The sequence below is a fragment of the Cupressus sempervirens genome, chromosome 7 (genome assembly GCF_028749045.1).
Source record: "Cupressus sempervirens isolate cs-2001-9-10 chromosome 7, ASM2874904v1, whole genome shotgun sequence".
Classification (NCBI taxonomy): Eukaryota; Viridiplantae; Streptophyta; class Pinopsida; order Cupressales; family Cupressaceae; genus Cupressus; species Cupressus sempervirens.
The window spans coordinates 204,379,502-204,386,544 of NC_143124.1; the positions used below are offsets into that span (position 1 = coordinate 204,379,502).

At 29.3% G+C, this 7,043-nt stretch overlaps 1 pseudogene; it reads left to right on the top strand.

The window, feature by feature from the left end:
* The first annotated feature begins 4,173 nt into the window (after positions 1-4,173).
* Positions 4,174-6,832, top strand: LOC149546216 (taxane 9-alpha-hydroxylase 1-like; annotated as a pseudogene).
* The last annotated feature ends 211 nt before the right edge of the window (positions 6,833-7,043 follow it).

Sequence of the window (7,043 nt, forward strand, 5' to 3'; positions counted from 1 at the left end):
CTTACCTGCCACTATTTAGTTTTGTACATAAATATTAATTTATAATATTTAATACTTGTACATAGATATAATTTTTAATTTATATTAATTCAATATTTATTTTTGAATAATTTAAAATTATTTTATTGAATTAAAAAATTAAAAAAATAAAAATATTGATATTAATAATTTTTTAAACATCATTTTAAATTATCTACATATAATAATTTTTATTTGAATATATTTGATAGTAGAAGTATATTTTATTTAATCTTAAATAATTTATAAAATAATAAGTTCTTAACTTACTTAAATTTATTACTATATAATATTATGTACTTAACATTTAATAAATTTATAGTAAAACTTATAATGAAATGTTGGCTTAAATTATAATTAAAAATAATATTTTAGATATTTGAAACTTAGTTAATTTTTTTTTTCAATATAAAGTAGAAATATATTCTATTTACTTTTGAACAATTTATTTAATAGTAAGTTCTTAGCTAGCTTAAATTATTTACTATATAATATTATTAAAAAAAATACATTTTTATAAATTTAAGTTTACATATTTCATAAGTTAAATTGTGAGTATTATTATGCATATCAAAATAAAAAGTATTAGAAATATTTCATGATTTTTTATAATCAATTAGAAAACATTTCTTAAATTTATCATTCCAAGTTTTAAGTGTATTACTTGTTATAATAAATATCTCTAATATAATTATTTGAATATATAGAAGCATAAATAAAATTTAAAATTATCATCAAATTATAATTATAATTTAGCGTATATAATCTCAAAACTAATTTTTTTCTAATATATTGATTATTTTAGTATTATTTATATTGTAATTATTTAAGATTAAAAGAAAATGCCTTCGTACATATCATTTTAAATATTTGCATAAATTTTTTTTTTATCTATCATTTTAGAATTAAACTAAACTCTAACATATAATACATAAAAAAAGGTTTAGTTTAAAAAGAAATAAGTAATAGTGCTATTAAAATATATAAAAAGTATTTGAAAAGAATAAAGTAATCACTTTGATGAGCTATTGACCATTGTAATTTGAAATGAACAAAATTATCTTACACGGAATAGAAACTTATTTTTTTCCCCTTGTCAATGAAGGATAGTATAGTCTGGACATGGGTGTAGAGATGGACAGCGTCTGGGTGCAAATATGTTGCACTATAGATAATGTGCAACATATTTGCACCCAACCACTACCCATCTGCCTTGGCCTGTGCTTGAGACCGTCTGGCTTGTGCCCTATTGTCCTTCTTTGGGAGAGCATACAAATATTATCATGGGAATCTCACCACATAGAACTTTAATTTATTTCAAAACAATTTCCTTTTATAAGGTCTAAATGGATGCATAGTCACAATAAAATTATAAGTTGATATTAGTTATCTTTATTATTTTATTCCTTTATAATATTAAAAATAATTAATATCATTTTATAAATCTAAGTTTATAGACTAATATTACTTGTAATGCTATAATGCTATAATGCTATAAATTCTATTTGACAATGAAAGATTAACTTTGCTAGAAAAAAATTGCAGAGTGAATGTAATATAGAACAAACTTACATTTATATATATATATATATATATTTTTATAAAAAAATTATTATTATTTTGTTAATTTTTTTAAAATAAGTATTAAATGATAGGCAAAGATCCTACAACACAACATGATTAGGGAAATTGTGAGCCAGTCTTGGATATATAGACTAAGGACTTTATAAAATGTGTTTATGCTAAATCTTTAAATAATTCTTATATCTAATAATAAAAATTAAATCAATGATAATCTATATCCTTTGTAGATACACATTTGTATAAGGTAAAGATTATAATCTAAAAAGGGTAAAAATTTATTAAGAAGAAATAAGAAACATAAAGGAGATAATAATTTTTACATAAGAATTTTTCATTAGAAATGATATTATTATTTTATTTTAAGTTTTATTTTTAATGTAAACACAAAAAATCCCTAAAAACACATAAAAAGTAAACAATTTTGATTAATAAATAAAATTGATCCCTTTCCCTTTTAAATCACTGTTATACTTTGAAACATGGGAAATTTTAATGCATGGCAAACACAGGAATTTATTTCATGTGAGCGAAAGACAGTGGAGTCAGTCAAGGGATGGACAGGGCAAATGGGCAGCGGCTCGGTGCAAATATGTTGCACCGTAGCCCGTGGGCAACGTCTACACAGCCACGAAAATGTACTTCCATACGAAAAAGAGGACTTGATTAATTTTTCAAAAAGTTAGAAAAAGCAATGTAAAGGAAGTGCATTTTCGTGGCTGTATAGCCACGGGCGTAGCGGGTGCCATGGCGCCCCATTTTTCTGTGTAGTTGTTGAAATATTGATTAATTATTTCGGCGTGATATTACATGAATGTATTTAACATCTGAATGGAAAATAAATTAATTCTGTGCGATTAAAATGAATGTATTTTCTATCCGCCGGATGCAGGGTAGATTCGTTTTTGTCAAAGAGTATGTTATAAAACGGTTGTTGAGGGAAAGGATCGAGTAGCGCACACCTTAAATCATATGTCAGACTTACACAACTTGCATTAAATTACCCAATTGTTTAAAGCTAAAATTTCTATTCTATTCATGGATATTTTAGATCTTTTGTAGAGAATCTAATATAGAGTGCTCCAACCAAAATTGAGCATTTTCATGTGACCTTGATACCTTCCATGTTTTGGACAGCTGGTTAAACATCACATACTAAGCTTAATAGCTATACTAAAAGTATTAAATACTCAATGCTTACTTTTTTTTTCCTGAGTTTAAGGGTAGCCTCATTTTCATGCATCAATAGAAATTCACTTAAATATGTCAAGTAGATATGGTCAAATATCCTAATAGTCCTTAGAGAATGTTATAATAGTGAGACACAAACCTACCAATTACAAACCAAACCAAAAATGATAAAAGTAGATTGATTAGTAGTATATTATCAAATTTTGTAAATTTGCATTCAGTTCAACCAATAACTCTATTTGAATATGCACCAATCACAAATAATTTTTTTTTGAGTAATTTATATATTTGTTTAAGTTGTATAATTTATTTATGATTTTTATATTATAAAAATTAAATATTTTAAATTTAATTGACTTAATTCATTTTTTGTTATAAGAACCCTTTAATACCCATTAAAAGTTAAATAATATGCTACAGCTATATTAGAACAATAATATATAATTAAAATTTTGGTACACAATTTATAAATGATAATTTTTTATTAAAATATAAAACTATATTTCATAAAACTATATAATTATATATATCGCTATTAATAATTTACTTATAATAATTAATTATATAAATTTATAATATATGATTATAATTAAATAACATATTAAATAATTAAATAATATATTACTATTATATTTGAGCAAAATAATAATATATAACTATTATGCATTCTAAACTATCTCTTATACTAAACTTATAATATATGACAATTTAAAATACTTAAAAATATTAATATATACTTTATTATTTTTTTCTAAAATTATCACAATTTAAAATAACTAAAATGTACTATAATTATCACAACTTTATATTTATAAAATAAAATTATTGATTATGACAATATTCAATATTAAATTAAAATTTCTAATTATTATGAAAATTATTACAACACACTATGTGACACTTATTTTTTAAGAGTAATCCTACTTAAATAGAATTATGAAAAAAAAAAAAACAAGAAATAGATATCAATGTTAAAGTCAATGGAACAATTTGTGATTTTTTAGTGTTCTTTTCAATAAGAAACTTTTTCTTATGTCTACCTTTTACAATTTTTTGTGAAGCTAATAGTCCTATAACGGATTCATAGAACTTATTTTTAAACAGTTATTTATATTTTCAGCCCTCTTTTTCAAAACTCTCACACTTCTTTAAAATAAAAATTTATATAAAGAACCACAAACATGAAATTATTTTTCACATGGAAACTTGAAGTTGGTTATCTATAAAATAAAAAAGATTCCAATTTGTCTTTGCACAGGAACACACCTACCCTTTAAAATTAAACATGAGACCAGCATTACTATATATTCTTCTCCCATCCAAAAGAGAACTTACCTCTCACTGCAATCCCTCCACCATATTGTCTTCCATTGATCAAATTCAATGGAGTCTTTCCCTGTCCTCCTTTCTATCACAGTCTCGGTCTCTCTTGGGATTCTTCTTCTCTCGTTAAATCGTTGGAAGCGTCAGTCCCCGTTCAAAAACATTCCCCCTGGAAAGTTGGGTCTCCCTGTGATCGGCGAGACCCTACAATTCTTGTCCGCGCTTCGATAGGGCACTCCAGAGCTCTTCTTCGATGAGAGAGTTGAGAAATTCGGGGATGTTTTCAAGACATCACTGATCGGGCATCCCACGGTAGTTCTCTACGGAGCCGAAGGAAACCGTTTGGTTCTGTCCAACGAAGACAAGCTGGTGCAAATGTCATTGCCCAACTCTTTCATGAAACTCGTCGGACGGGAATCCATCGGAAACAAGAGAAAACTCGACCATCTCCGCTTGCGAGGGGCACTTGCTCGCTGTCTCGGTCCTCAGGCGTTGAAGAAATATATTCCCAAAATGAGCCTCGAAATCCAACGTCACATCGCAGAGAAATGGAAGGGGGAATCGCAGGTGAAAATGCTCGCGATCTGGTTAAGGACCTCGTCTTTTCGCTCGCGGCCAAATTGTTCTTTGATATCAGTGACGATGGTGAGAAACAGAGGCTGCAAGATCTGTTTGAAACGATAGTTGCTGGCTCTTTGTCTCTTCCTCTGGACTTTCCAGGAACCCGGTTCCGCAGAGCGCTTCATGCACGCTCTGTAGTTGATCAGATTTTGTCTTGTTTGATTGACAAGAGAAGAATTGATTTACTTTCTGGGGCTGTGAGTAGCAGCCATGATTTGTTGTCTGTGTTGATCAGCTTTAGAGATGAACAAGGGAATGCGCTCACTGATCGGGAGATCATCGACAATTTCAATGGTTTGTTTCATGCTTCCTATGACACCACGGTCTCCGCACTCACCTTGATGTTTAAACTCTTGTCTTCGAATCCCGACTGCTATGAACAAGTCGTCCAAGGTATGCTGCTTCTTTTCACTTGTAAACTGTTCATCGTGCTTTTCTTTTTTGGGAAATGATCATGTTTTCCTTTTTTTAATTTGATTGACAACATCCTATCATTAATTAAATTTCTATTACGTGCCCTATCTTCAATATAAAGAGTCGTGATATTGCTATCAAAATATAATTTCATATTTTGAATTCTTTGTTTGGATGCATATATGAATTCCAAAGATTTTGAATTCTTCGTTTGGATGCACCAAAATGGAATTGAAATATGAAGTAAAAATGGAATACATATATTGTATTTTTGGTTCAAAAATGGGGTTTTGCAATTCCATCAAAATAGGTGTTATTGGAATACGTATTCCTATTCCATTTTTCTTAATTTTAGAAAAGATAAATTTTGAGGTCCGTGAATTCCCATCAAATATTGGCTGAACCAAAAGGAGAATAGGAATACGTAGCCCTATTTTCTATTCTGGAATACATATTCCTATTCTCGCAACCAAACAGACCCTTATTGATTCATTGCTGTTCACATGTACTCATATCTTGGTGTGAATTACTAAGATGAATTGACTACGCTTAAACAAGGCTTCATTCCTAGTCTAAAAGTGTTAAATAGTCAAAATTGACTTATTTTTCCAAGTTTAATTTCTTCCTTATTCTGTGTGATGTTTCCGACAGCTTAAACATCACATACTAAGGCTTCATTCCTAGAGTAAAACATTTGACTACTTAAAGTTGACTTATTTTCCTACGCTTAATTTTTTCCTTAATGTATGATGTTTAAAGATGGTCGTAATGTTTGAAGATGACCAATAACACTCAACCTAATTCTTAAATCTGATATCGAAGTTAATGAACCGTGAAAATGCCATAGTTTGAATTGCATTTGTAATTAATACTTGCCTAGCGTTTAACAGAGCAAATGACAATTATGAGAAACAAAAGCAATGCAGAAGAAATCAGCTGGAATGATCTGAGTCAGATGAAATATACATGGCAGGCTGCTCAGGAAACGCTACGCATGACTCCCCCACACTTTGGCACATTTCGCGAGGCTATTGTAGATATTGATTACAAGGGCTATACAATCCCCAAGGGATGGAAAGTAAGCTATACATTTCTAATAACTTCCTATTGAATCACTTCAATAACATTTTTCAAAATCTTGGTTTTCTTTTCTTCAGTCATTGCAATGTCTAAATTAGGTTGTATGAAAGCTTTCTTGAGGTCGACATTTAAGTCACGTTCTGAAACTAGAAAATTGATGATAGATAATATCTATAGATCAAATTTATGATAGAAAGCGACTATAAGGGGAAAATAACATCTATATACATAATTTTAAATGTCCTTTTCAATCTACAGATCGTAGATTTATGTATTTGTTTTTTGGTATGAGCAGATTTTATGGACAGTTCATAGCACGCATAGGAAAGAAGAGTATTTCAATGAGGCGGACAAATTCAAGCCTTCGAGGTTTGAAGAGGGAAGTAGTGATGTGGCTCCTTACACCTTCTTACCATTCGCTGCAGGGCTGCGAGTTTGCCCCGGTCGGGAATTTTGAAAGGTGGAGATGTTGCTGTTCGTTCACCATTTTGTTAAATCTTTCAGTGGCTTCACTGCCATTGACCCAGCTGAAAAAGTAATATCAGATCCGTTTTTTTCTCTCGCAGCTAATGGTTTTCACATAAAACTTCTCCCCAGAACCTGACCTACTTGAAGCATGTGATTAAAAGTCTACAGTAAACGTTACGATAGAATAAATATTTTACCTTGAATCTATATAGTTTGCTGCGAAAAAGGTTACACGACTGGATTTATCGAACATTTCCCATAGCTGGAGGAACGTTATGTTTATGATTATCATTTTGGACTGCTGTGACTTTTCTTAAGTACGATCATTTGAGTTTGGATTGTGTGAT